At 51.6% G+C, this 25,339-nt stretch overlaps 51 non-coding genes across 51 annotated transcripts; 41 read left to right on the top strand and 10 right to left on the bottom strand.

Moving 5' to 3' along the window:
• Nucleotides 1-160: 160 nt before the first annotated feature.
• On the top strand, nucleotides 161-232 carry Trnae-uuc. Its single transcript has one exon. It is a non-coding gene; the product is annotated as a tRNA-Glu (tRNA).
• A 229-nt stretch (nucleotides 233-461) lies between these two features.
• Nucleotides 462-535, top strand: Trnai-aau. Its single transcript has one exon. It is a non-coding gene; the product is annotated as a tRNA-Ile (tRNA).
• A 751-nt stretch (nucleotides 536-1,286) lies between these two features.
• Trnag-ucc lies at nucleotides 1,287-1,358 on the bottom strand. Its single transcript has one exon. It is a non-coding gene; the product is annotated as a tRNA-Gly (tRNA).
• Nucleotides 1,359-1,694: 336 nt separating this feature from the next.
• On the top strand, nucleotides 1,695-1,765 carry Trnag-gcc. The gene has a single exon. It is a non-coding gene; the product is annotated as a tRNA-Gly (tRNA).
• Nucleotides 1,766-2,060: 295 nt separating this feature from the next.
• On the top strand, nucleotides 2,061-2,133 carry Trnam-cau. Its single transcript has one exon. It is a non-coding gene; the product is annotated as a tRNA-Met (tRNA).
• A 456-nt stretch (nucleotides 2,134-2,589) lies between these two features.
• Trnae-uuc lies at nucleotides 2,590-2,661 on the top strand. The gene has a single exon. It is a non-coding gene; the product is annotated as a tRNA-Glu (tRNA).
• Nucleotides 2,662-2,890: 229 nt separating this feature from the next.
• On the top strand, nucleotides 2,891-2,964 carry Trnai-aau. Its single transcript has one exon. It is a non-coding gene; the product is annotated as a tRNA-Ile (tRNA).
• A 751-nt stretch (nucleotides 2,965-3,715) lies between these two features.
• Nucleotides 3,716-3,787, bottom strand: Trnag-ucc. Its single transcript has one exon. It is a non-coding gene; the product is annotated as a tRNA-Gly (tRNA).
• Nucleotides 3,788-4,123: 336 nt separating this feature from the next.
• Nucleotides 4,124-4,194, top strand: Trnag-gcc. The gene has a single exon. It is a non-coding gene; the product is annotated as a tRNA-Gly (tRNA).
• Nucleotides 4,195-4,489: 295 nt separating this feature from the next.
• On the top strand, nucleotides 4,490-4,562 carry Trnam-cau. Its single transcript has one exon. It is a non-coding gene; the product is annotated as a tRNA-Met (tRNA).
• A 456-nt stretch (nucleotides 4,563-5,018) lies between these two features.
• Nucleotides 5,019-5,090, top strand: Trnae-uuc. Its single transcript has one exon. It is a non-coding gene; the product is annotated as a tRNA-Glu (tRNA).
• A 229-nt stretch (nucleotides 5,091-5,319) lies between these two features.
• On the top strand, nucleotides 5,320-5,393 carry Trnai-aau. The gene has a single exon. It is a non-coding gene; the product is annotated as a tRNA-Ile (tRNA).
• A 751-nt stretch (nucleotides 5,394-6,144) lies between these two features.
• On the bottom strand, nucleotides 6,145-6,216 carry Trnag-ucc. The gene has a single exon. It is a non-coding gene; the product is annotated as a tRNA-Gly (tRNA).
• A 336-nt stretch (nucleotides 6,217-6,552) lies between these two features.
• On the top strand, nucleotides 6,553-6,623 carry Trnag-gcc. The gene has a single exon. It is a non-coding gene; the product is annotated as a tRNA-Gly (tRNA).
• Nucleotides 6,624-6,918: 295 nt separating this feature from the next.
• Nucleotides 6,919-6,991, top strand: Trnam-cau. The gene has a single exon. It is a non-coding gene; the product is annotated as a tRNA-Met (tRNA).
• A 456-nt stretch (nucleotides 6,992-7,447) lies between these two features.
• On the top strand, nucleotides 7,448-7,519 carry Trnae-uuc. Its single transcript has one exon. It is a non-coding gene; the product is annotated as a tRNA-Glu (tRNA).
• Nucleotides 7,520-7,748: 229 nt separating this feature from the next.
• Nucleotides 7,749-7,822, top strand: Trnai-aau. The gene has a single exon. It is a non-coding gene; the product is annotated as a tRNA-Ile (tRNA).
• A 751-nt stretch (nucleotides 7,823-8,573) lies between these two features.
• Trnag-ucc lies at nucleotides 8,574-8,645 on the bottom strand. Its single transcript has one exon. It is a non-coding gene; the product is annotated as a tRNA-Gly (tRNA).
• A 336-nt stretch (nucleotides 8,646-8,981) lies between these two features.
• Trnag-gcc lies at nucleotides 8,982-9,052 on the top strand. The gene has a single exon. It is a non-coding gene; the product is annotated as a tRNA-Gly (tRNA).
• A 295-nt stretch (nucleotides 9,053-9,347) lies between these two features.
• On the top strand, nucleotides 9,348-9,420 carry Trnam-cau. The gene has a single exon. It is a non-coding gene; the product is annotated as a tRNA-Met (tRNA).
• A 456-nt stretch (nucleotides 9,421-9,876) lies between these two features.
• On the top strand, nucleotides 9,877-9,948 carry Trnae-uuc. The gene has a single exon. It is a non-coding gene; the product is annotated as a tRNA-Glu (tRNA).
• A 229-nt stretch (nucleotides 9,949-10,177) lies between these two features.
• Trnai-aau lies at nucleotides 10,178-10,251 on the top strand. The gene has a single exon. It is a non-coding gene; the product is annotated as a tRNA-Ile (tRNA).
• A 752-nt stretch (nucleotides 10,252-11,003) lies between these two features.
• Trnag-ucc lies at nucleotides 11,004-11,075 on the bottom strand. Its single transcript has one exon. It is a non-coding gene; the product is annotated as a tRNA-Gly (tRNA).
• Nucleotides 11,076-11,411: 336 nt separating this feature from the next.
• Nucleotides 11,412-11,482, top strand: Trnag-gcc. The gene has a single exon. It is a non-coding gene; the product is annotated as a tRNA-Gly (tRNA).
• Nucleotides 11,483-11,777: 295 nt separating this feature from the next.
• Trnam-cau lies at nucleotides 11,778-11,850 on the top strand. Its single transcript has one exon. It is a non-coding gene; the product is annotated as a tRNA-Met (tRNA).
• A 456-nt stretch (nucleotides 11,851-12,306) lies between these two features.
• Trnae-uuc lies at nucleotides 12,307-12,378 on the top strand. Its single transcript has one exon. It is a non-coding gene; the product is annotated as a tRNA-Glu (tRNA).
• A 229-nt stretch (nucleotides 12,379-12,607) lies between these two features.
• Trnai-aau lies at nucleotides 12,608-12,681 on the top strand. The gene has a single exon. It is a non-coding gene; the product is annotated as a tRNA-Ile (tRNA).
• A 751-nt stretch (nucleotides 12,682-13,432) lies between these two features.
• Nucleotides 13,433-13,504, bottom strand: Trnag-ucc. The gene has a single exon. It is a non-coding gene; the product is annotated as a tRNA-Gly (tRNA).
• Nucleotides 13,505-13,840: 336 nt separating this feature from the next.
• On the top strand, nucleotides 13,841-13,911 carry Trnag-gcc. Its single transcript has one exon. It is a non-coding gene; the product is annotated as a tRNA-Gly (tRNA).
• A 295-nt stretch (nucleotides 13,912-14,206) lies between these two features.
• Trnam-cau lies at nucleotides 14,207-14,279 on the top strand. The gene has a single exon. It is a non-coding gene; the product is annotated as a tRNA-Met (tRNA).
• A 456-nt stretch (nucleotides 14,280-14,735) lies between these two features.
• On the top strand, nucleotides 14,736-14,807 carry Trnae-uuc. The gene has a single exon. It is a non-coding gene; the product is annotated as a tRNA-Glu (tRNA).
• Nucleotides 14,808-15,036: 229 nt separating this feature from the next.
• Trnai-aau lies at nucleotides 15,037-15,110 on the top strand. The gene has a single exon. It is a non-coding gene; the product is annotated as a tRNA-Ile (tRNA).
• A 752-nt stretch (nucleotides 15,111-15,862) lies between these two features.
• On the bottom strand, nucleotides 15,863-15,934 carry Trnag-ucc. The gene has a single exon. It is a non-coding gene; the product is annotated as a tRNA-Gly (tRNA).
• A 336-nt stretch (nucleotides 15,935-16,270) lies between these two features.
• On the top strand, nucleotides 16,271-16,341 carry Trnag-gcc. The gene has a single exon. It is a non-coding gene; the product is annotated as a tRNA-Gly (tRNA).
• Nucleotides 16,342-16,636: 295 nt separating this feature from the next.
• Nucleotides 16,637-16,709, top strand: Trnam-cau. Its single transcript has one exon. It is a non-coding gene; the product is annotated as a tRNA-Met (tRNA).
• A 456-nt stretch (nucleotides 16,710-17,165) lies between these two features.
• Trnae-uuc lies at nucleotides 17,166-17,237 on the top strand. The gene has a single exon. It is a non-coding gene; the product is annotated as a tRNA-Glu (tRNA).
• Nucleotides 17,238-17,466: 229 nt separating this feature from the next.
• Trnai-aau lies at nucleotides 17,467-17,540 on the top strand. The gene has a single exon. It is a non-coding gene; the product is annotated as a tRNA-Ile (tRNA).
• A 753-nt stretch (nucleotides 17,541-18,293) lies between these two features.
• Trnag-ucc lies at nucleotides 18,294-18,365 on the bottom strand. Its single transcript has one exon. It is a non-coding gene; the product is annotated as a tRNA-Gly (tRNA).
• A 339-nt stretch (nucleotides 18,366-18,704) lies between these two features.
• Trnag-gcc lies at nucleotides 18,705-18,775 on the top strand. The gene has a single exon. It is a non-coding gene; the product is annotated as a tRNA-Gly (tRNA).
• A 297-nt stretch (nucleotides 18,776-19,072) lies between these two features.
• Nucleotides 19,073-19,145, top strand: Trnam-cau. The gene has a single exon. It is a non-coding gene; the product is annotated as a tRNA-Met (tRNA).
• A 456-nt stretch (nucleotides 19,146-19,601) lies between these two features.
• On the top strand, nucleotides 19,602-19,673 carry Trnae-uuc. Its single transcript has one exon. It is a non-coding gene; the product is annotated as a tRNA-Glu (tRNA).
• Nucleotides 19,674-19,902: 229 nt separating this feature from the next.
• On the top strand, nucleotides 19,903-19,976 carry Trnai-aau. The gene has a single exon. It is a non-coding gene; the product is annotated as a tRNA-Ile (tRNA).
• Nucleotides 19,977-20,730: 754 nt separating this feature from the next.
• Nucleotides 20,731-20,802, bottom strand: Trnag-ucc. The gene has a single exon. It is a non-coding gene; the product is annotated as a tRNA-Gly (tRNA).
• Nucleotides 20,803-21,138: 336 nt separating this feature from the next.
• Trnag-gcc lies at nucleotides 21,139-21,210 on the top strand. Its single transcript has one exon. It is a non-coding gene; the product is annotated as a tRNA-Gly (tRNA).
• Nucleotides 21,211-21,507: 297 nt separating this feature from the next.
• Nucleotides 21,508-21,580, top strand: Trnam-cau. The gene has a single exon. It is a non-coding gene; the product is annotated as a tRNA-Met (tRNA).
• Nucleotides 21,581-22,036: 456 nt separating this feature from the next.
• Trnae-uuc lies at nucleotides 22,037-22,108 on the top strand. The gene has a single exon. It is a non-coding gene; the product is annotated as a tRNA-Glu (tRNA).
• A 229-nt stretch (nucleotides 22,109-22,337) lies between these two features.
• Nucleotides 22,338-22,411, top strand: Trnai-aau. Its single transcript has one exon. It is a non-coding gene; the product is annotated as a tRNA-Ile (tRNA).
• A 755-nt stretch (nucleotides 22,412-23,166) lies between these two features.
• Nucleotides 23,167-23,238, bottom strand: Trnag-ucc. The gene has a single exon. It is a non-coding gene; the product is annotated as a tRNA-Gly (tRNA).
• A 341-nt stretch (nucleotides 23,239-23,579) lies between these two features.
• Trnag-gcc lies at nucleotides 23,580-23,649 on the top strand. The gene has a single exon. It is a non-coding gene; the product is annotated as a tRNA-Gly (tRNA).
• A 295-nt stretch (nucleotides 23,650-23,944) lies between these two features.
• Trnam-cau lies at nucleotides 23,945-24,017 on the top strand. Its single transcript has one exon. It is a non-coding gene; the product is annotated as a tRNA-Met (tRNA).
• A 762-nt stretch (nucleotides 24,018-24,779) lies between these two features.
• On the top strand, nucleotides 24,780-24,853 carry Trnai-aau. Its single transcript has one exon. It is a non-coding gene; the product is annotated as a tRNA-Ile (tRNA).
• The last annotated feature ends 486 nt before the right edge of the window (nucleotides 24,854-25,339 follow it).

The following is a 25,339-nucleotide window of genomic DNA, read 5'->3' as shown; positions in this document are numbered from 1 at the left end:
CTTTTCCTCCTACCGCTGTAACAACGAGGCATAAAGCAATGAATTGTGACTTTTGCCATGCGCGCCTCGCCATGGGCGCGCGAAAAGATGCTCGCAAACAGGGAAAGTGCGACACGGAAAGCGGGTGGACCGGGTGTAAACCCCGAGTAAAACTTGCGCGTCCGGTGTGGTCTAGTGGCTAGGATACCTGGCTTTCACCCAGGAGGCCCGGGTTCGATTCCCGGTACCGGAACGGAATTTTTCGGCAAAAGTCACGACAAGTTTTGACCCTGCGAAAGGCTGTTTCACGTCCTCCTCGCATTATAGCTACTGGTTCATAAACGTCAGCTGAAAACAGTCGAGAGAAACGGGCACGCAATGAAATTACTACGAGCAGCGGAATAAAGGAAGAAGAGACGCTGGTCCACTGTTGGACTGCTACCATAGAAATGTTACATGGCAATACGCAGAGCAATTCCCGAGGCCCGTTAGCTCAGTCGGTTAGAGCGTCGTGCTAATAACGCGAAGGTCGTGGGTTCGATCCCCCCACGGGCCACTACGATTTCACTCTTTCAAAAAGGCAACGCCGATTTCGGCGGGGAAGTATGGTAACAAAGAAGTCGTCACATTGTGTGGGAGCTGATAGGGGACCAGAACGCGACTTGTCGGGACGCGCTAAAACACTTCACTGGTCACAGCACGGTGAACACAAAGTTTCTCGTCCGATCACCGCTACTGCGCGAAGCTGGGCGTTGTCAGTGCTTGGGCGGGTGACCGCCTGCGAACACAGGGCACTGCCGACGGTTTCAATTCGTATTACTCTTTCCTCTTCGGTTTCGGAGCTGCAGCGCTATTCGGTCAAGGGCACTGGCGCCACGTTTTGCCTCTCGGTATGCCAAGTCGCGCCGTGCGGCCACAGTGAAATGAAGGAGCGTGTTGTAAAATTTTCAACAAAGAAAAAAAAAAAAAAAAAGAAATGTACTAGTAATAAAACTGAATTTGTCTGACAGAACATGTAACATCAGACAATACATGATAACAGGCAGCAGGTATTTACTTGAGGCATAAGTAATGTGGTGGCCGCCTCGCCATACCTCTCTCAGTCGTTTCGCGTGCTTGTCCTCTTGATATAGGCCGATTGGAGAGCGTCAGCTCTCGCGTCAGCTGAGCAAAGTCGAGACAAGTCGAGACTCAAGGGGAATCGACGCACACACTATAGGGTGGCATGAAAGCGAGTAAGAGGGGGAAAGAAACATTAATTTAAAGACGCGTGGCAAAAGTACTCATACGCAAAAGTAAAAGCCGGCTGCGGTGGCCGGGAATCGAACCCGGATCAACTGCTTGGAAGGCAACTATGCTGACCATTACACCACCACCGCACGGTTTCCGTCCGCGCACGCCGCGCTGTGTCTGCTTCCCGCCTGTCGGCGGCGGCTCAAGGTGGTCGTAGCTGTAGGCGCATTACGGGGTAGGCGAGCGCATCCAGACAGCGTCTCTACGCACATTTCGCGTCCTTTGGCAAGAGTCGTCGCGTGCGTGCGCCGCAAGAGTACTTAGGCGATCGCGTTCGGGCGTCATTTTTAAGCAGTGCAGTGCAGTTCAGGATTCAGCGTGTGTAGCATTCTCTCGAGAGGATGCGACGGCGCTGGACGGCAGTCCCACTTTCCCCTCAGACGTCTGCCGCGGAAAGCACCAGGAAGCTGTGAACTAGCTGAGCATCGGTGGTTCAGTGGTAGAATGCTCGCCTGCCACGCGGGCGGCCCGGGTTCGATTCCCGGCCGATGCATCATTTTGTTTTTTCTCCGATAGTGGTGCTGCGTGTCTTTCGCACTCGAACTGCGTGAGCCATGAGAATGAACCGCGGGATTTCCGTGTGGGAATAACCAAACATGCAGCGCGCACGACTGCTCGTTTGGACTGTTGTGCGCTATTGTACATACTGGCGTCGGCCTAGCATCGCAAGTTGCCTGTCGCGCCGGGAATGCACGTGTAGCAACAGAAAAAAATGAGCCAGGAAGTGCAGACTCTCTACCACTGGTATTTGGTACTTACCGAGATTCCAGAAGGCCTGGCGATCACCTGCCTCGGTAGCGCAGTAGGCAGCGCGTAAGTCTCATAATCTTAAGGTCGTGAGTTCGATCCTCACCCGGGGCATTTAATTTACTTTCGTCCACAGCTAAATCGACGGCTCTGGGGTTTGCGAAGGAGCAAAACACTTTGTACTTTGTTATCCTCAAGGCTTCAACGACTCAGCGTGATAATGTTTACTTCCCGTTATTACTACTTGCAGTTCTTATGTGAAATTTTCAAGGAAAAAAGTACTAGTAATAATACTGAATTTCGTACGATATAACGTGTAAAGTCACACAATGTATGACCTGCTGTACGATGACAGGCAGCAGGTATTTACTTGCGAAATAAGTAAATAAATATTACTACTTACAGCTTTGCTTTTCCTCCTACCGCTGTAACAACGAGGCATAAAGCAATGAATTGTGACTTTTGCCATGCGCGCCTCGCCATGGGCGCGCGAAAAGATGCTCGCAAACAGGGAAAGTGCGACACGGAAAGCGGGTGGACCGGGTGTAAACCCCGAGTAAAACTTGCGCGTCCGGTGTGGTCTAGTGGCTAGGATACCTGGCTTTCACCCAGGAGGCCCGGGTTCGATTCCCGGTACCGGAACGGAATTTTTCGGCAAAAGTCACGACAAGTTTTGACCCTGCGAAAGGCTGTTTCACGTCCTCCTCGCATTATAGCTACTGGTTCATAAACGTCAGCTGAAAACAGTCGAGAGAAACGGGCACGCAATGAAATTACTACGAGCAGCGGAATAAAGGAAGAAGAGACGCTGGTCCACTGTTGGACTGCTACCATAGAAATGTTACATGGCAATACGCAGAGCAATTCCCGAGGCCCGTTAGCTCAGTCGGTTAGAGCGTCGTGCTAATAACGCGAAGGTCGTGGGTTCGATCCCCCCACGGGCCACTACGATTTCACTCTTTCAAAAAGGCAACGCCGATTTCGGCGGGGAAGTATGGTAACAAAGAAGTCGTCACATTGTGTGGGAGCTGATAGGGGACCAGAACGCGACTTGTCGGGACGCGCTAAAACACTTCACTGGTCACAGCACGGTGAACACAAAGTTTCTCGTCCGATCACCGCTACTGCGCGAAGCTGGGCGTTGTCAGTGCTTGGGCGGGTGACCGCCTGCGAACACAGGGCACTGCCGACGGTTTCAATTCGTATTACTCTTTCCTCTTCGGTTTCGGAGCTGCAGCGCTATTCGGTCAAGGGCACTGGCGCCACGTTTTGCCTCTCGGTATGCCAAGTCGCGCCGTGCGGCCACAGTGAAATGAAGGAGCGTGTTGTAAAATTTTCAACAAAGAAAAAAAAAAAAAAAAAGAAATGTACTAGTAATAAAACTGAATTTGTCTGACAGAACATGTAACATCAGACAATACATGATAACAGGCAGCAGGTATTTACTTGAGGCATAAGTAATGTGGTGGCCGCCTCGCCATACCTCTCTCAGTCGTTTCGCGTGCTTGTCCTCTTGATATAGGCCGATTGGAGAGCGTCAGCTCTCGCGTCAGCTGAGCAAAGTCGAGACAAGTCGAGACTCAAGGGGAATCGACGCACACACTATAGGGTGGCATGAAAGCGAGTAAGAGGGGGAAAGAAACATTAATTTAAAGACGCGTGGCAAAAGTACTCATACGCAAAAGTAAAAGCCGGCTGCGGTGGCCGGGAATCGAACCCGGATCAACTGCTTGGAAGGCAACTATGCTGACCATTACACCACCACCGCACGGTTTCCGTCCGCGCACGCCGCGCTGTGTCTGCTTCCCGCCTGTCGGCGGCGGCTCAAGGTGGTCGTAGCTGTAGGCGCATTACGGGGTAGGCGAGCGCATCCAGACAGCGTCTCTACGCACATTTCGCGTCCTTTGGCAAGAGTCGTCGCGTGCGTGCGCCGCAAGAGTACTTAGGCGATCGCGTTCGGGCGTCATTTTTAAGCAGTGCAGTGCAGTTCAGGATTCAGCGTGTGTAGCATTCTCTCGAGAGGATGCGACGGCGCTGGACGGCAGTCCCACTTTCCCCTCAGACGTCTGCCGCGGAAAGCACCAGGAAGCTGTGAACTAGCTGAGCATCGGTGGTTCAGTGGTAGAATGCTCGCCTGCCACGCGGGCGGCCCGGGTTCGATTCCCGGCCGATGCATCATTTTGTTTTTTCTCCGATAGTGGTGCTGCGTGTCTTTCGCACTCGAACTGCGTGAGCCATGAGAATGAACCGCGGGATTTCCGTGTGGGAATAACCAAACATGCAGCGCGCACGACTGCTCGTTTGGACTGTTGTGCGCTATTGTACATACTGGCGTCGGCCTAGCATCGCAAGTTGCCTGTCGCGCCGGGAATGCACGTGTAGCAACAGAAAAAAATGAGCCAGGAAGTGCAGACTCTCTACCACTGGTATTTGGTACTTACCGAGATTCCAGAAGGCCTGGCGATCACCTGCCTCGGTAGCGCAGTAGGCAGCGCGTAAGTCTCATAATCTTAAGGTCGTGAGTTCGATCCTCACCCGGGGCATTTAATTTACTTTCGTCCACAGCTAAATCGACGGCTCTGGGGTTTGCGAAGGAGCAAAACACTTTGTACTTTGTTATCCTCAAGGCTTCAACGACTCAGCGTGATAATGTTTACTTCCCGTTATTACTACTTGCAGTTCTTATGTGAAATTTTCAAGGAAAAAAGTACTAGTAATAATACTGAATTTCGTACGATATAACGTGTAAAGTCACACAATGTATGACCTGCTGTACGATGACAGGCAGCAGGTATTTACTTGCGAAATAAGTAAATAAATATTACTACTTACAGCTTTGCTTTTCCTCCTACCGCTGTAACAACGAGGCATAAAGCAATGAATTGTGACTTTTGCCATGCGCGCCTCGCCATGGGCGCGCGAAAAGATGCTCGCAAACAGGGAAAGTGCGACACGGAAAGCGGGTGGACCGGGTGTAAACCCCGAGTAAAACTTGCGCGTCCGGTGTGGTCTAGTGGCTAGGATACCTGGCTTTCACCCAGGAGGCCCGGGTTCGATTCCCGGTACCGGAACGGAATTTTTCGGCAAAAGTCACGACAAGTTTTGACCCTGCGAAAGGCTGTTTCACGTCCTCCTCGCATTATAGCTACTGGTTCATAAACGTCAGCTGAAAACAGTCGAGAGAAACGGGCACGCAATGAAATTACTACGAGCAGCGGAATAAAGGAAGAAGAGACGCTGGTCCACTGTTGGACTGCTACCATAGAAATGTTACATGGCAATACGCAGAGCAATTCCCGAGGCCCGTTAGCTCAGTCGGTTAGAGCGTCGTGCTAATAACGCGAAGGTCGTGGGTTCGATCCCCCCACGGGCCACTACGATTTCACTCTTTCAAAAAGGCAACGCCGATTTCGGCGGGGAAGTATGGTAACAAAGAAGTCGTCACATTGTGTGGGAGCTGATAGGGGACCAGAACGCGACTTGTCGGGACGCGCTAAAACACTTCACTGGTCACAGCACGGTGAACACAAAGTTTCTCGTCCGATCACCGCTACTGCGCGAAGCTGGGCGTTGTCAGTGCTTGGGCGGGTGACCGCCTGCGAACACAGGGCACTGCCGACGGTTTCAATTCGTATTACTCTTTCCTCTTCGGTTTCGGAGCTGCAGCGCTATTCGGTCAAGGGCACTGGCGCCACGTTTTGCCTCTCGGTATGCCAAGTCGCGCCGTGCGGCCACAGTGAAATGAAGGAGCGTGTTGTAAAATTTTCAACAAAGAAAAAAAAAAAAAAAAAGAAATGTACTAGTAATAAAACTGAATTTGTCTGACAGAACATGTAACATCAGACAATACATGATAACAGGCAGCAGGTATTTACTTGAGGCATAAGTAATGTGGTGGCCGCCTCGCCATACCTCTCTCAGTCGTTTCGCGTGCTTGTCCTCTTGATATAGGCCGATTGGAGAGCGTCAGCTCTCGCGTCAGCTGAGCAAAGTCGAGACAAGTCGAGACTCAAGGGGAATCGACGCACACACTATAGGGTGGCATGAAAGCGAGTAAGAGGGGGAAAGAAACATTAATTTAAAGACGCGTGGCAAAAGTACTCATACGCAAAAGTAAAAGCCGGCTGCGGTGGCCGGGAATCGAACCCGGATCAACTGCTTGGAAGGCAACTATGCTGACCATTACACCACCACCGCACGGTTTCCGTCCGCGCACGCCGCGCTGTGTCTGCTTCCCGCCTGTCGGCGGCGGCTCAAGGTGGTCGTAGCTGTAGGCGCATTACGGGGTAGGCGAGCGCATCCAGACAGCGTCTCTACGCACATTTCGCGTCCTTTGGCAAGAGTCGTCGCGTGCGTGCGCCGCAAGAGTACTTAGGCGATCGCGTTCGGGCGTCATTTTTAAGCAGTGCAGTGCAGTTCAGGATTCAGCGTGTGTAGCATTCTCTCGAGAGGATGCGACGGCGCTGGACGGCAGTCCCACTTTCCCCTCAGACGTCTGCCGCGGAAAGCACCAGGAAGCTGTGAACTAGCTGAGCATCGGTGGTTCAGTGGTAGAATGCTCGCCTGCCACGCGGGCGGCCCGGGTTCGATTCCCGGCCGATGCATCATTTTGTTTTTTCTCCGATAGTGGTGCTGCGTGTCTTTCGCACTCGAACTGCGTGAGCCATGAGAATGAACCGCGGGATTTCCGTGTGGGAATAACCAAACATGCAGCGCGCACGACTGCTCGTTTGGACTGTTGTGCGCTATTGTACATACTGGCGTCGGCCTAGCATCGCAAGTTGCCTGTCGCGCCGGGAATGCACGTGTAGCAACAGAAAAAAATGAGCCAGGAAGTGCAGACTCTCTACCACTGGTATTTGGTACTTACCGAGATTCCAGAAGGCCTGGCGATCACCTGCCTCGGTAGCGCAGTAGGCAGCGCGTAAGTCTCATAATCTTAAGGTCGTGAGTTCGATCCTCACCCGGGGCATTTAATTTACTTTCGTCCACAGCTAAATCGACGGCTCTGGGGTTTGCGAAGGAGCAAAACACTTTGTACTTTGTTATCCTCAAGGCTTCAACGACTCAGCGTGATAATGTTTACTTCCCGTTATTACTACTTGCAGTTCTTATGTGAAATTTTCAAGGAAAAAAGTACTAGTAATAATACTGAATTTCGTACGATATAACGTGTAAAGTCACACAATGTATGACCTGCTGTACGATGACAGGCAGCAGGTATTTACTTGCGAAATAAGTAAATAAATATTACTACTTACAGCTTTGCTTTTCCTCCTACCGCTGTAACAACGAGGCATAAAGCAATGAATTGTGACTTTTGCCATGCGCGCCTCGCCATGGGCGCGCGAAAAGATGCTCGCAAACAGGGAAAGTGCGACACGGAAAGCGGGTGGACCGGGTGTAAACCCCGAGTAAAACTTGCGCGTCCGGTGTGGTCTAGTGGCTAGGATACCTGGCTTTCACCCAGGAGGCCCGGGTTCGATTCCCGGTACCGGAACGGAATTTTTCGGCAAAAGTCACGACAAGTTTTGACCCTGCGAAAGGCTGTTTCACGTCCTCCTCGCATTATAGCTACTGGTTCATAAACGTCAGCTGAAAACAGTCGAGAGAAACGGGCACGCAATGAAATTACTACGAGCAGCGGAATAAAGGAAGAAGAGACGCTGGTCCACTGTTGGACTGCTACCATAGAAATGTTACATGGCAATACGCAGAGCAATTCCCGAGGCCCGTTAGCTCAGTCGGTTAGAGCGTCGTGCTAATAACGCGAAGGTCGTGGGTTCGATCCCCCCACGGGCCACTACGATTTCACTCTTTCAAAAAGGCAACGCCGATTTCGGCGGGGAAGTATGGTAACAAAGAAGTCGTCACATTGTGTGGGAGCTGATAGGGGACCAGAACGCGACTTGTCGGGACGCGCTAAAACACTTCACTGGTCACAGCACGGTGAACACAAAGTTTCTCGTCCGATCACCGCTACTGCGCGAAGCTGGGCGTTGTCAGTGCTTGGGCGGGTGACCGCCTGCGAACACAGGGCACTGCCGACGGTTTCAATTCGTATTACTCTTTCCTCTTCGGTTTCGGAGCTGCAGCGCTATTCGGTCAAGGGCACTGGCGCCACGTTTTGCCTCTCGGTATGCCAAGTCGCGCCGTGCGGCCACAGTGAAATGAAGGAGCGTGTTGTAAAATTTTCAACAAAGAAAAAAAAAAAAAAAAAGAAATGTACTAGTAATAAAACTGAATTTGTCTGACAGAACATGTAACATCAGACAATACATGATAACAGGCAGCAGGTATTTACTTGAGGCATAAGTAATGTGGTGGCCGCCTCGCCATACCTCTCTCAGTCGTTTCGCGTGCTTGTCCTCTTGATATAGGCCGATTGGAGAGCGTCAGCTCTCGCGTCAGCTGAGCAAAGTCGAGACAAGTCGAGACTCAAGGGGAATCGACGCACACACTATAGGGTGGCATGAAAGCGAGTAAGAGGGGGAAAGAAACATTAATTTAAAGACGCGTGGCAAAAGTACTCATACGCAAAAGTAAAAGCCGGCTGCGGTGGCCGGGAATCGAACCCGGATCAACTGCTTGGAAGGCAACTATGCTGACCATTACACCACCACCGCACGGTTTCCGTCCGCGCACGCCGCGCTGTGTCTGCTTCCCGCCTGTCGGCGGCGGCTCAAGGTGGTCGTAGCTGTAGGCGCATTACGGGGTAGGCGAGCGCATCCAGACAGCGTCTCTACGCACATTTCGCGTCCTTTGGCAAGAGTCGTCGCGTGCGTGCGCCGCAAGAGTACTTAGGCGATCGCGTTCGGGCGTCATTTTTAAGCAGTGCAGTGCAGTTCAGGATTCAGCGTGTGTAGCATTCTCTCGAGAGGATGCGACGGCGCTGGACGGCAGTCCCACTTTCCCCTCAGACGTCTGCCGCGGAAAGCACCAGGAAGCTGTGAACTAGCTGAGCATCGGTGGTTCAGTGGTAGAATGCTCGCCTGCCACGCGGGCGGCCCGGGTTCGATTCCCGGCCGATGCATCATTTTGTTTTTTCTCCGATAGTGGTGCTGCGTGTCTTTCGCACTCGAACTGCGTGAGCCATGAGAATGAACCGCGGGATTTCCGTGTGGGAATAACCAAACATGCAGCGCGCACGACTGCTCGTTTGGACTGTTGTGCGCTATTGTACATACTGGCGTCGGCCTAGCATCGCAAGTTGCCTGTCGCGCCGGGAATGCACGTGTAGCAACAGAAAAAAATGAGCCAGGAAGTGCAGACTCTCTACCACTGGTATTTGGTACTTACCGAGATTCCAGAAGGCCTGGCGATCACCTGCCTCGGTAGCGCAGTAGGCAGCGCGTAAGTCTCATAATCTTAAGGTCGTGAGTTCGATCCTCACCCGGGGCATTTAATTTACTTTCGTCCACAGCTAAATCGACGGCTCTGGGGTTTGCGAAGGAGCAAAACACTTTGTACTTTGTTATCCTCAAGGCTTCAACGACTCAGCGTGATAATGTTTACTTCCCGTTATTACTACTTGCAGTTCTTATGTGAAATTTTCAAGGAAAAAAGTACTAGTAATAATACTGAATTTCGTACGATATAACGTGTAAAGTCACACAATGTATGACCTGCTGTACGATGACAGGCAGCAGGTATTTACTTGCGAAATAAGTAAATAAATATTACTACTTACAGCTTTGCTTTTCCTCCTACCGCTGTAACAACGAGGCATAAAGCAATGAATTGTGACTTTTGCCATGCGCGCCTCGCCATGGGCGCGCGAAAAGATGCTCGCAAACAGGGAAAGTGCGACACGGAAAGCGGGTGGACCGGGTGTAAACCCCGAGTAAAACTTGCGCGTCCGGTGTGGTCTAGTGGCTAGGATACCTGGCTTTCACCCAGGAGGCCCGGGTTCGATTCCCGGTACCGGAACGGAATTTTTCGGCAAAAGTCACGACAAGTTTTGACCCTGCGAAAGGCTGTTTCACGTCCTCCTCGCATTATAGCTACTGGTTCATAAACGTCAGCTGAAAACAGTCGAGAGAAACGGGCACGCAATGAAATTACTACGAGCAGCGGAATAAAGGAAGAAGAGACGCTGGTCCACTGTTGGACTGCTACCATAGAAATGTTACATGGCAATACGCAGAGCAATTCCCGAGGCCCGTTAGCTCAGTCGGTTAGAGCGTCGTGCTAATAACGCGAAGGTCGTGGGTTCGATCCCCCCACGGGCCACTACGATTTCACTCTTTCAAAAAGGCAACGCCGATTTCGGCGGGGAAGTATGGTAACAAAGAAGTCGTCACATTGTGTGGGAGCTGATAGGGGACCAGAACGCGACTTGTCGGGACGCGCTAAAACACTTCACTGGTCACAGCACGGTGAACACAAAGTTTCTCGTCCGATCACCGCTACTGCGCGAAGCTGGGCGTTGTCAGTGCTTGGGCGGGTGACCGCCTGCGAACACAGGGCACTGCCGACGGTTTCAATTCGTATTACTCTTTCCTCTTCGGTTTCGGAGCTGCAGCGCTATTCGGTCAAGGGCACTGGCGCCACGTTTTGCCTCTCGGTATGCCAAGTCGCGCCGTGCGGCCACAGTGAAATGAAGGAGCGTGTTGTAAAATTTTCAACAAAGAAAAAAAAAAAAAAAAAAGAAATGTACTAGTAATAAAACTGAATTTGTCTGACAGAACATGTAACATCAGACAATACATGATAACAGGCAGCAGGTATTTACTTGAGGCATAAGTAATGTGGTGGCCGCCTCGCCATACCTCTCTCAGTCGTTTCGCGTGCTTGTCCTCTTGATATAGGCCGATTGGAGAGCGTCAGCTCTCGCGTCAGCTGAGCAAAGTCGAGACAAGTCGAGACTCAAGGGGAATCGACGCACACACTATAGGGTGGCATGAAAGCGAGTAAGAGGGGGAAAGAAACATTAATTTAAAGACGCGTGGCAAAAGTACTCATACGCAAAAGTAAAAGCCGGCTGCGGTGGCCGGGAATCGAACCCGGATCAACTGCTTGGAAGGCAACTATGCTGACCATTACACCACCACCGCACGGTTTCCGTCCGCGCACGCCGCGCTGTGTCTGCTTCCCGCCTGTCGGCGGCGGCTCAAGGTGGTCGTAGCTGTAGGCGCATTACGGGGTAGGCGAGCGCATCCAGACAGCGTCTCTACGCACATTTCGCGTCCTTTGGCAAGAGTCGTCGCGTGCGTGCGCCGCAAGAGTACTTAGGCGATCGCGTTCGGGCGTCATTTTTAAGCAGTGCAGTGCAGTTCAGGATTCAGCGTGTGTAGCATTCTCTCGAGAGGATGCGACGGCGCTGGACGGCAGTCCCACTTTCCCCTCAGACGTCTGCCGCGGAAAGCACCAGGAAGCTGTGAACTAGCTGAGCATCGGTGGTTCAGTGGTAGAATGCTCGCCTGCCACGCGGGCGGCCCGGGTTCGATTCCCGGCCGATGCATCATTTTGTTTTTTCTCCGATAGTGGTGCTGCGTGTCTTTCGCACTCGAACTGCGTGAGCCATGAGAATGAACCGCGGGATTTCCGTGTGGGAATAACCAAACATGCAGCGCGCACGACTGCTCGTTTGGACTGTTGTGCGCTATTGTACATACTGGCGTCGGCCTAGCATCGCAAGTTGCCTGTCGCGCCGGGAATGCACGTGTAGCAACAGAAAAAAATGAGCCAGGAAGTGCAGACTCTCTACCACTGGTATTTGGTACTTACCGAGATTCCAGAAGGCCTGGCGATCACCTGCCTCGGTAGCGCAGTAGGCAGCGCGTAAGTCTCATAATCTTAAGGTCGTGAGTTCGATCCTCACCCGGGGCATTTAATTTACTTTCGTCCACAGCTAAATCGACGGCTCTGGGGTTTGCGAAGGAGCAAAACACTTTGTACTTTGTTATCCTCAAGGCTTCAACGACTCAGCGTGATAATGTTTACTTCCCGTTATTACTACTTGCAGTTCTTATGTGAAATTTTCAAGGAAAAAAGTACTAGTAATAATACTGAATTTCGTACGATATAACGTGTAAAGTCACACAATGTATGACCTGCTGTACGATGACAGGCAGCAGGTATTTACTTGCGAAATAAGTAAATAAATATTACTACTTACAGCTTTGCTTTTCCTCCTACCGCTGTAACAACGAGGCATAAAGCAATGAATTGTGACTTTTGCCATGCGCGCCTCGCCATGGGCGCGCGAAAAGATGCTCGCAAACAGGGAAAGTGCGACACGGAAAGCGGGTGGACCGGGTGTAAACCCCGAGTAAAACTTGCGCGTCCGGTGTGGTCTAGTGGCTAGGATACCTGGCTTTCACCCAGGAGGCCCGGGTTCGATTCCCGGTACCGGAACGGAATTTTTCGGCAAAAGTCACGACAAGTTTTGACCCTGCGAAAGGCTGTTTCACGTCCTCCTCGCATTATAGCTACTGGTTCATAAACGTCAGCTGAAAACAGTCGAGAGAAACGGGCACGCAATGAAATTACTACGAGCAGCGGAATAAAGGAAGAAGAGACGCTGGTCCACTGTTGGACTGCTACCATAGAAATGTTACATGGCAATACGCAGAGCAATTCCCGAGGCCCGTTAGCTCAGTCGGTTAGAGCGTCGTGCTAATAACGCGAAGGTCGTGGGTTCGATCCCCCCACGGGCCACTACGATTTCACTCTTTCAAAAAGGCAACGCCGATTTCGGCGGGGAAGTATGGTAACAAAGAAGTCGTCACATTGTGTGGGAGCTGATAGGGGACCAGAACGCGACTTGTCGGGACGCGCTAAAACACTTCACTGGTCACAGCACGGTGAACACAAAGTTTCTCGTCCGATCACCGCTACTGCGCGAAGCTGGGCGTTGTCAGTGCTTGGGCGGGTGACCGCCTGCGAACACAGGGCACTGCCGACGGTTTCAATTCGTATTACTCTTTCCTCTTCGGTTTCGGAGCTGCAGCGCTATTCGGTCAAGGGCACTGGCGCCACGTTTTGCCTCTCGGTATGCCAAGTCGCGCCGTGCGGCCACAGTGAAATGAAGGAGCGTGTTGTAAAATTTTCAACAAAGAAAAAAAAAAAAAAAAAGAAATGTACTAGTAATAAAACTGAATTTGTCTGACAGAACATGTAACATCAGACAATACATGATAACAGGCAGCAGGTATTTACTTGAGGCATAAGTAATGTGGTGGCCGCCTCGCCATACCTCTCTCAGTCGTTTCGCGTGCTTGTCCTCTTGATATAGGCCGATTGGAGAGCGTCAGCTCTCGCGTCAGCTGAGCAAAGTCGAGACAAGTCGAGACTCAAGGGGAATCGACGCACACACTATAGGGTGGCATGAAAGCGAGTAAGAGGGGGAAAGAAACATTAATTTAAAGACGCGTGGCAAAAGTACTCATACGCAAAAGTAAAAGCCGGCTGCGGTGGCCGGGAATCGAACCCGGATCAACTGCTTGGAAGGCAACTATGCTGACCATTACACCACCACCGCACGGTTTCCGTCCGCGCACGCCGCGCTGTGTCTGCTTCCCGCCTGTCGGCGGCGGCTCAAGGTGGTCGTAGCTGTAGGCGCATTACGGGGTAGGCGAGCGCATCCAGACAGCGTCTCTACGCACATTTCGCGTCCTTTGGCAAGAGTCGTCGCGTGCGTGCGCCGCAAGAGTACTTAGGCGATCGCGTTCGGGCGTCATTTTTAAGCAGTGCAGTGCAGTTCAGGATTCAGCGTGTGTAGCATTCTCTCGAGAGGATGCGACGGCGCTGGACGGCAGTCCCACTTTCCCCTCAGACGTCTGCCGCGGAAAGCACCAGGAAGCTGTGAACTAGCTGAGCATCGGTGGTTCAGTGGTAGAATGCTCGCCTGCCACGCGGGCGGCCCGGGTTCGATTCCCGGCCGATGCATCATTTTGTTTTTTCTCCGATAGTGGTGCTGCGTGTCTTTCGCACTCGAACTGCGTGAGCCATGAGAATGAACCGCGGGATTTCCGTGTGGGAATAACCAAACATGCAGCGCGCACGACTGCTCGTTTGGACTGTTGTGCGCTATTGTACATACTGGCGTCGGCCTAGCATCGCAAGTTGCCTGTCGCGCCGGGAATGCACGTGTAGCAACAGAAAAAAATGAGCCAGGAAGTGCAGACTCTCTACCACTGGTATTTGGTACTTACCGAGATTCCAGAAGGCCTGGCGATCACCTGCCTCGGTAGCGCAGTAGGCAGCGCGTAAGTCTCATAATCTTAAGGTCGTGAGTTCGATCCTCACCCGGGGCATTTAATTTACTTTCGTCCACAGCTAAATCGACGGCTCTGGGGTTTGCGAAGGAGCAAAACACTTTGTACTTTGTTATCCTCAAGGCTTCAACGACTCAGCGTGATAATGTTTACTTCCCGTTATTACTACTTGCAGTTCTTATGTGAAATTTTCAAGGAAAAAAGTACTAGTAATAATACTGAATTTCGTACGATATAACGTGTAAAGTCACACAATGTATGACCTGCTGTACGATGACAGGCAGCAGGTATTTACTTGCGAAATAAGTAAATAAATATTACTACTTACAGCTTTGCTTTTCCTCCTACCGCTGTAACAACGAGGCATAAAGCAATGAATTGTGACTTTTGCCATGCGCGCCTCGCCATGGGCGCGCGAAAAGATGCTCGCAAACAGGGAAAGTGCGACACGGAAAGCGGGTGGACCGGGTGTAAACCCCGAGTAAAACTTGCGCGTCCGGTGTGGTCTAGTGGCTAGGATACCTGGCTTTCACCCAGGAGGCCCGGGTTCGATTCCCGGTACCGGAACGGAATTTTTCGGCAAAAGTCACGACAAGTTTTGACCCTGCGAAAGGCTGTTTCACGTCCTCCTCGCATTATAGCTACTGGTTCATAAACGTCAGCTGAAAACAGTCGAGAGAAACGGGCACGCAATGAAATTACTACGAGCAGCGGAATAAAGGAAGAAGAGACGCTGGTCCACTGTTGGACTGCTACCATAGAAATGTTACATGGCAATACGCAGAGCAATTCCCGAGGCCCGTTAGCTCAGTCGGTTAGAGCGTCGTGCTAATAACGCGAAGGTCGTGGGTTCGATCCCCCCACGGGCCACTACGATTTCACTCTTTCAAAAAGGCAACGCCGATTTCGGCGGGGAAGTATGGTAACAAAGAAGTCGTCACATTGTGTGGGAGCTGATAGGGGACCAGAACGCGACTTGTCGGGACGCGCTAAAACACTTCACTGGTCACAGCACGGTGAACACAAAGTTTCTCGTCCGATCACCGCTACTGCGCGAAGCTGGGCGTTGTCAGTGCTTGGGCGGGTGACCGCCTGCGAACACAGGGCACTGCCGACGGTTTCAATTCGTATTACTCTTTCCTCTTCGGTTTCGGAGCTGCAGCGCTATTCGGTCAAGGGCACTGGCGCCACGTTTTGCCTCTCGGTATGCCAAGTCGCGCCGTGCGGCCACAGTGAAATGAAGGAGCGTGTTGTAAAATTTTCAACAAAGAAAAAAAAAAAAAAAAAAGAAATGTACTAGTAATAAAACTGAATTTGTCTGACAGAACATGTAACATCAGACAATACATGATAACAGGCAGCAGGTATTTACTTGAGGCATAAGTAATGTGGTGGCCGCCTCGCCATACCTCTCTCAGTCGTTTCGCGTGCTTGTCCTCTTGATATAGGCCGATTGGAGAGCGTCAGCTCTCGCGTCAGCTGAGCAAAGTCGAGACAAGTCGAGACTCAAGGGGAATCGACGCACACACTATAGGGTGGCATGAAAGCGAGTAAGAGGGGGAAAGAAACATTAATTTAAAGACGCGTGGCAAAAGTACTCATACGCAAAAGTAAAAGCCGGCTGCGGTGGCCGGGAATCGAACCCGGATCAACTGCTTGGAAGGCAACTATGCTGACCATTACACCACCACCGCACGGTTTCCGTCCGCGCACGCCGCGCTGTGTCTGCTTCCCGCCTGTCGGCGGCGGCTCAAGGTGGTCGTAGCTGTAGGCGCATTACGGGGTAGGCGAGCGCATCCAGACAGCGTCTCTACGCACATTTCGCGTCCTTTGGCAAGAGTCGTCGCGTGCGTGCGCCGCAAGAGTACTTAGGCGATCGCGTTCGGGCGTCATTTTTAAGCAGTGCAGTGCAGTTCAGGATTCAGCGTGTGTAGCATTCTCTCGAGAGGATGCGACGGCGCTGGACGGCAGTCCCACTTTCCCCTCAGACGTCTGCCGCGGAAAGCACCAGGAAGCTGTGAACTAGCTGAGCATCGGTGGTTCAGTGGTAGAATGCTCGCCTGCCACGCGGGCGGCCCGGGTTCGATTCCCGGCCGATGCATCATTTTGTTTTTTCTCCGATAGTGGTGCTGCGTGTCTTTCGCACTCGAACTGCGTGAGCCATGAGAATGAACCGCGGGATTTCCGTGTGGGAATAACCAAACATGCAGCGCGCACGACTGCTCGTTTGGACTGTTGTGCGCTATTGTACATACTGGCGTCGGCCTAGCATCGCAAGTTGCCTGTCGCGCCGGGAATGCACGTGTAGCAACAGAAAAAAATGAGCCAGGAAGTGCAGACTCTCTACCACTGGTATTTGGTACTTACCGAGATTCCAGAAGGCCTGGCGATCACCTGCCTCGGTAGCGCAGTAGGCAGCGCGTAAGTCTCATAATCTTAAGGTCGTGAGTTCGATCCTCACCCGGGGCATTTAATTTACTTTCGTCCACAGCTAAATCGACGGCTCTGGGGTTTGCGAAGGAGCAAAACACTTTGTACTTTGTTATCCTCAAGGCTTCAACGACTCAGCGTGATAATGTTTACTTCCCGTTATTACTACTTGCAGTTCTTATGTGAAATTTTCAAGGAAAAAAGTACTAGTAATAATACTGAATTTCGTACGATATAACGTGTAAAGTCACACAATGTATGACCTGCTGTACGATGACAGGCAGCAGGTATTTACTTGCGAAATAAGTAAATAAATATTACTACTTACAGCTTTGCTTTTCCTCCTACCGCTGTAACAACGAGGCATAAAGCAATGAATTGTGACTTTTGCCATGCGCGCCTCGCCATGGGCGCGCGAAAAGATGCTCGCAAACAGGGAAAGTGCGACACGGAAAGCGGGTGGACCGGGTGTAAACCCCGAGTAAAACTTGCGCGTCCGGTGTGGTCTAGTGGCTAGGATACCTGGCTTTCACCCAGGAGGCCCGGGTTCGATTCCCGGTACCGGAACGGAATTTTTCGGCAAAAGTCACGACAAGTTTTGACCCTGCGAAAGGCTGTTTCACGTCCTCCTCGCATTATAGCTACTGGTTCATAAACGTCAGCTGAAAACAGTCGAGAGAAACGGGCACGCAATGAAATTACTACGAGCAGCGGAATAAAGGAAGAAGAGACGCTGGTCCACTGTTGGACTGCTACCATAGAAATGTTACATGGCAATACGCAGAGCAATTCCCGAGGCCCGTTAGCTCAGTCGGTTAGAGCGTCGTGCTAATAACGCGAAGGTCGTGGGTTCGATCCCCCCACGGGCCACTACGATTTCACTCTTTCAAAAAGGCAACGCCGATTTCGGCGGGGAAGTATGGTAACAAAGAAGTCGTCACATTGTGTGGGAGCTGATAGGGGACCAGAACGCGACTTGTCGGGACGCGCTAAAACACTTCACTGGTCACAGCACGGTGAACACAAAGTTTCTCGTCCGATCACCGCTACTGCGCGAAGCTGGGCGTTGTCAGTGCTTGGGCGGGTGACCGCCTGCGAACACAGGGCACTGCCGACGGTTTCAATTCGTATTACTCTTTCCTCTTCGGTTTCGGAGCTGCAGCGCTATTCGGTCAAGGGCACTGGCGCCACGTTTTGCCTCTCGGTATGCCAAGTCGCGCCGTGCGGCCACAGTGAAATGAAGGAGCGTGTTGTAAAATTTTTCAACAAAGAAAAAAAAAAAAAAAAAAGAAATGTACTAGTAATAAAACTGAATTTGTCTGACAGAACATGTAACATCAGACAATACATGATAACAGGCAGCAGGTATTTACTTGAGGCATAAGTAATGTGGTGGCCGCCTCGCCATACCTCTCTCAGTCGTTTCGCGTGCTTGTCCTCTTGATATAGGCCGATTGGAGAGCGTCAGCTCTCGCGTCAGCTGAGCAAAGTCGAGACAAGTCGAGACTCAAGGGGAATCGACGCACACACTATAGGGTGGCATGAAAGCGAGTAAGAGGGGGAAAGAAACATTAATTTAAAGACGCGTGGCAAAAGTACTCATACGCAAAAGTAAAAGCCGGCTGCGGTGGCCGGGAATCGAACCCGGATCAACTGCTTGGAAGGCAACTATGCTGACCATTACACCACCACCGCACGGTTTCCGTCCGCGCACGCCGCGCTGTGTCTGCTTCCCGCCTGTCGGCGGCGGCTCAAGGTGGGTCGTAGCTGTAGGCGCATTACGGGGTAGGCGAGCGCATCCAGACAGCGTCTCTACGCACATTTCGCGTCCTTTGGCAAGAGTCGTCGCGTGCGTGCGCCGCAAGAGTACTTAGGCGATCGCGTTCGGGGCGTCATTTTTAAGCAGTGCAGTGCAGTTCAGGATTCAGCGTGTGTAGCATTCTCTCGAGAGGATGCGACGGCGCTGGACGGCAGTCCCACTTTCCCCTCAGACGTCTGCCGCGGAAAGCACCAGGGAAGCTGTGAACTAGCTGAGCATCGGTGGTTCAGTGGTAGAATGCTCGCCTGCCACGCGGGCGGCCCGGGTTCGATTCCCGGCCGATGCATCATTTTGTTTTTTCTCCGATAGTGGTGCTGCGTGTCTTTCGCACTCGAACTGCGTGAGCCATGAGAATGAACCGCGGGATTTCCGTGTGGGAATAACCAAACATGCAGCGCGCACGACTGCTCGTTTGGACTGTTGTGCGCTATTGTACATACTGGCGTCGGCCTAGCATCGCAAGTTGCCTGTCGCGCCGGGAATGCACGTGTAGCAACAGAAAAAAATGAGCCAGGAAGTGCAGGACTCTCTACCACTGGTATTTTGGTACTTACCGAGATTCCAGAAGGCCTGGCGATCACCTGCCTCGGTAGCGCAGTAGGCAGCGCGTAAGTCTCATAATCTTAAGGTCGTGAGTTCGATCCTCACCCGGGGCATTTAATTTACTTTCGTCCACAGCTAAATCGACGGCTCTGGGGTTTGCGAAGGAGCAAAACACTTTGTACTTTGTTATCCTCAAGGCTTCAACGACTCAGCGTGATAATGTTTACTTCCCGTTATTACTACTTGCAGTTCTTATGTGAAATTTTCAAGGAAAAAAGTACTAGTAATAATACTGAATTTCGTACGATATAACGTGTAAAGTCACACAATGTATGACCTGCTGTACGATGACAGGCAGCAGGTATTTACTTGCGAAATAAGTAAATAAATATTACTACTTACAGCTTTGCTTTTCCTCCTACCGCTGTAACAACGAGGCATAAAGCAATGAATTGTGACTTTTGCCATGCGCGCCTCGCCATGGGCGCGCGAAAAGATGCTCGCAAACAGGGAAAGTGCGACACGGAAAGCGGGTGGACCGGGTGTAAACCCCGAGTAAAACTTGCGCGTCCGGTGTGGTCTAGTGGCTAGGATACCTGGCTTTCACCCAGGAGGCCCGGGTTCGATTCCCGGTACCGGAACGGAATTTTTCGGCAAAAGTCACGACAAGTTTTGACCCTGCGAAAGGCTGTTTCACGTCCTCCTCGCATTATAGCTACTGGTTCATAAACGTCAGCTGAAAACAGTCGAGAGAAACGGGCACGCAATGAAATTACTACGAGCAGCGGAATAAAGGAAGAAGAGACGCTGGTCCACTGTTGGACTGCTACCATAGAAATGTTACATGGCAATACGCAGAGCAATTCCCGAGGCCCGTTAGCTCAGTCGGTTAGAGCGTCGTGCTAATAACGCGAAGGTCGTGGGTTCGATCCCCCCACGGGCCACTACGATTTCACTCTTTCAAAAAGGCAACGCCGATTTCGGCGGGGAAGTATGGTAACAAAGAAGTCGTCACATTGTGTGGGAGCTGATAGGGGGACCAGAACGCGACTTGTCGGGACGCGCTAAAACACTTCACTGGTCACAGCACGGTGAACACAAAGTTTCTCGTCCGATCACCGCTACTGCGCGAAGCTGGGCGTTGTCAGTGCTTGGGCGGGTGACCGCCTGCGAACACAGGGCACTGCCGACGGTTTCAATTCGTATTACTCTTTCCTCTTCGGTTTCGGAGCTGCAGCGCTATTCGGTCAAGGGCACTGGCGCCACGTTTTGCCTCTCGGTATGCCAAGTCGCGCCGTGCGGCCACAGTGAAATGAAGGAGCGTGTTGTAAAATTTTCAACAAAGAAAAAAAAAAAAAAAAAAGAAATGTACTAGTAATAAAACTGAATTTGTCTGACAGAACATGTAACATCAGACAATACATGATAACAGGCAGCAGGTATTTACTTGAGGCATAAGTAATGTGGTGGCCGCCTCGCCATACCTCTCTCAGTCGTTTCGCGTGCTTGTCCTCTTGATATAGGCCGATTGGAGAGCGTCAGCTCTCGCGTCAGCTGAGCAAAGTCGAGACAAGTCGAGACTCAAGGGGAATCGACGCACACACTATAGGGTGGCCATGAAAGCGAGTAAGAGGGGGAAAGAAACATTAATTTAAAGACGCGTGGCAAAAGTACTCATACGCAAAAGTAAAAGCCGGCTGCGGTGGCCGGGAATCGAACCCGGATCAACTGCTTGGAAGGCAACTATGCTGACCATTACACCACCACCGCACGGTTTCCGTCCGCGCACGCCGCGCTGTGTCTGCTTCCCGCCTGTCGGCGGCGGCTCAAGGTGGTCGTAGCTGTAGGCGCATTACGGGGTAGGCGAGCGCATCCAGACAGCGTCTCTACGCACATTTCGCGTCCTTTGGCAAGAGTCGTCGCGTGCGTGCGCCGCAAGAGTACTTAGGCGATCGCGTTCGGGCGTCATTTTTAAGCAGTGCAGTGCAGTTCAGGATTCAGCGTGTGTAGCATTCTCTCGAGAGGATGCGACGGCGCTGGACGGCAGTCCCACTTTCCCCTCAGACGTCTGCCGCGGAAAGCACCAGGAAGCTGTGAACTAGCTGAGCATCGGTGGTTCAGTGGTAGAATGCTCGCCTGCCACGCGGGCGGGCCCGGGTTCGATTCCCGGCCGATGCATCATTTTGTTTTTTCTCCGATAGTGGTGCTGCGTGTCTTTCGCACTCGAACTGCGTGAGCCATGAGAATGAACCGCGGGATTTCCGTGTGGGAATAACCAAACATGCAGCGCGCACGAACTGCTCGTTTGGACTGTTGTGCGCTATTGTACATACTGGCGTCGGCCTAGCATCGCAAGTTGCCTGTCGCGCCGGGAATGCACGTGTAGCAACAGAAAAAAATGAGCCAGGAAGTGCAGACTCTCTACCACTGGTATTTGGTACTTACCGAGATTCCAGAAGGCCTGGCGGATCACCTGCCTCGGTAGCGCAGTAGGCAGCGCGTAAGTCTCATAATCTTAAGGTCGTGAGTTCGATCCTCACCCGGGGCATTTAATTTACTTTCGTCCACAGCTAAATCGACGGCTCTGGGGTTTGCGAAGGAGCAAAACACTTTGTACTTTGTTATCCTCAAGGCTTCAACGACTCAGCGTGATAATGTTTACTTCCCGTTATTACTACTTGCAGTTCTTATGTGAAATTTCAAGGAAAAAAGTACTAGTAATAATACTGAATTTCGTACGATATAACGTGTAAAGTCACACAATGTATGACCTGCTGTACGATGACAGGCAGCAGGTATTTACTTGCGAAATAAGTAAATAAATATTACTACTTACAGCTTTGCTTTTCCTCCTACCCGCTGTAACAACGAGGCATAAAGCAATGAATTGTGACTTTTGCCATGCGCGCCTCGCCATGGGCGCGCGAAAAGATGCTCGCAAACAGGGAAAGTGCGACACGGAAAGCGGGTGGACCGGGTGTAAACCCCGAGTAAAACTTGCGCGTCCGGTGTGGTCTAGTGGCTAGGATACCTGGCTTTCACCCAGGAGGCCCGGGTTCGATTCCCGGTACCGGAACGGAATTTTTCGGCAAAAGTCACGACAAGTTTTGACCCTGCGAAAGGCTGTTTCACGTCCTCCTCGCATTATAGCTACTGGTTCATAAACGTCAGCTGAAAACAGTCGAGAGAAACGGGCACGCAATGAAATTACTACGAGCAGCGGAATAAAGGAAGAAGAGACGCTGGTCCACTGTTGGACTGCTACCATAGAAATGTTACATGGCAATACGCAGAGCAATTCCCGAGGCCCGTTAGCTCAGTCGGTTAGAGCGTCGTGCTAATAACGCGAAGGTCGTGGGTTCGATCCCCCCACGGGCCACTACGATTTCACTCTTTCAAAAAGGCAACGCCGATTTCGGCGGGGAAGTATGGTAACAAAGAAGTCGTCACATTGTGTGGGAGCTGATAGGGGACCAGAACGCGACTTGTCGGGGACGCGCTAAAACACTTCACTGGTCACAGCACGGTGAACACAAAGTTTCTCGTCCGATCACCGCTACTGCGCGAAGCTGGGCGTTGTCAGTGCTTGGGCGGGTGACCGCCTGCGAACACAGGGCACTGCCGACGGTTTCAATTCGTATTACTCTTTCCTCTTCGGTTTCGGAGCTGCAGCGCTATTCGGGTCAAGGGCACTGGCGCCACGTTTTGCCTCTCGGTATGCCAAGTCGCGCCGTGCGGCCACAGTGAAATGAAGGAGCGTGTTGTAAAATTTTCAACAAAGAAAAAAAAAAAAAAAAAAGAAATGTACTAGTAATAAAAACTGAATTTGTCTGACAGAACATGTAACATCAGACAATACATGATAACAGGCAGCAGGTATTTACTTGAGGCATAAGTAATGTGGTGGCCGCCTCGCCATACCTCTCTCAGTCGTTTCGCGTGCTTGTCCTCTTGATATAGGCCGATTGGAGAGCGTCAGCTCTCGCGTCAGCTGAGCAAAGTCGAGACAAGTCGAGACTCAAGGGGAATCGACGCACACACTATAGGGTGGCATGAAAGCGAGTAAGAGGGGGAAAGAAACATTAATTTAAAGACGCGTGGCAAAAGTACTCATACGCAAAAGTAAAAGCCGGCTGCGGTGGCCGGGAATCGAACCCGGATCAACTGCTTGGAAGGCAACTATGCTGACCATTACACCACCACCGCACGGTTTCCGTCCGCGCACGCCGCGCTGTGTCTGCTTCCCGCCTGTCGGCGGCGGCTCAAGGTGGTCGTAGCTGTAGGCGCATTACGGGGGTAGGCGAGCGCATCCAGACAGCGTCTCTACGCACATTTCGCGTCCTTTGGCAAGAGTCGTCGCGTGCGTGCGCCGCAAGAGTACTTAGGCGATCGCGTTCGGGCGTCATTTTTAAGCAGTGCAGTGCAGTTCAGGATTCAGCGTGTGTAGCATTCTCTCGAGAGGATGCGACGGGCGCTGGACGGGCAGTCCCACTTTCCCCCTCAGACGTCTGCCGCGGAAAGCACCCAGGAAGCTGTGAACTAGCTGAGCATCGGTGGTTCAGTGGTAGAATGCTCGCCTGCCACGCGGGCGGCCCGGTTCGATTCCCGGCCGATGCATCATTTTGTTTTTTCTCCGATAGTGGTGCTGCGTGTCTTTCGCACTCGAACTGCGTGAGCCATGAGAATGAACCGCGGGATTTCCGTGTGGGAATAACCAAACATGCAGCGCGCACGACTGCTCGTTTGGACTGTTGTGCGCTATTGTACATACTGGCGTCGGCCTAGCATCGCAAGTTGCCTGTCGCGCCGGGAATGCACGTGTAGCAACAGAAAAAAATGAGCCAGGAAGTGCAGACTCTCTACCACTGGTATTTGGTACTTACCGAGATTCCAGAAGGCCTGGCGATCACCTGCCTCGGTAGCGCAGTAGGCAGCGCGTAAGTCTCATAATCTTAAGGTCGTGAGTTCGATCCTCACCCGGGGCATTTAATTTACTTTCGTCCACAGCTAAATCGACGGCTCTGGGGTTTGCGAAGGAGCAAAAACACTTTGTACTTTGTTATCCTCAAGGCTTCAACGACTCAGCGTGATAATGTTTACTTCCCGTTATTACTACTTGCAGTTCTTATGTGAAATTTTCAAGGAAAAAAGTACTAGTAATAATACTGAATTTCGTACGATATAACGTGTAAAGTCACACAATGTATGACCTGCTGTACGATGACAGGCAGCAGGTATTTACTTGCGAAATAAGTAAATAAATATTACTACTTACAGCTTTGCTTTTCCTCCTACCGCTGTAACAACGAGGCATAAAGCAATGAATTGTGACTTTTGCCATGCGCGCCTCGCCATGGGCGCGCGAAAAGATGCTCGCAAACAGGGAAAGTGCGACACGGAAAGCGGGTGGACCGGGTGTAAACCCCGAGTAAAACTTGCGCGTCCCGGTGTGGTCTAGTGGCTAGGATACCTGGGCTTTCACCCAAGGGAGGCCCGGGTTCGATTCCCGGTACCGGAACGGAATTTTTCGGCAAAAGTCACGACAAGTTTTGACCCTGCGAAAGGCTGTTTCACGTCCTCCTCGCATTATAGCTACTGGTTCATAAACGTCAGCTGAAAACAGTCGAGAGAAACGGGCACGCAATGAAATTACTACGAGCAGCGGAATAAAGGAAGAAGAGACGCTGGTCCACTGTTGGACTGCTACCATAGAAATGTTACATGGCAATACGCAGAGCAATTCCCGAGGCCCGTTAGCTCAGTCGGTTAGAGCGTCGTGCTAATAACGCGAAGGTCGTGGGTTCGATCCCCCCACGGGCCACTACGATTTCACTCTTTCAAAAAGGCAACGCCGATTTCGGCGGGGAAGTATGGTAACAAAGAAGTCGTCACATTGTGTGGGGAGCTGATAGGGGACCAGAACGCGACTTGTCGGGACGCGCTAAAACACTTCACTGGTCACAGCACGGTGAACACAAAGTTTCTCGTCCGATCACCGCTACTGCGCGAAGCTGGGCGTTGTCAGTGCTTGGGCGGGTGACCGCCTGCGAACACAGGGCACTGCCGACGGTTTCAATTCGTATTACTCTTTCCTCTTCGGGTTTCGGAGCTGCAGCGCTATTCGGTCAAGGGCACTGGCGCCACGTTTTGCCTCTCGGTATGCCAAGTCGCGCCGTGCGGCCACAGTGAAATGAAGGAGCGTGTTGTAAAATTTTCAACAAAGAAAAAAAAAAAAAAAAAAAGAAATGTACTAGTAATAAAACTGAATTTGTCTGACAGAACATGTAACATCAGACAATACATGATA

This window comes from Schistocerca piceifrons, unplaced genomic scaffold (genome assembly GCF_021461385.2).
Source record: "Schistocerca piceifrons isolate TAMUIC-IGC-003096 unplaced genomic scaffold, iqSchPice1.1 HiC_scaffold_606, whole genome shotgun sequence".
NCBI lineage: Eukaryota > Metazoa > Arthropoda > Insecta > Orthoptera > Acrididae > Schistocerca > Schistocerca piceifrons.
The sequence above is the reverse complement of the archived record's forward strand: the minus strand, read 5'-3'. Positions and strand labels throughout refer to the sequence as shown.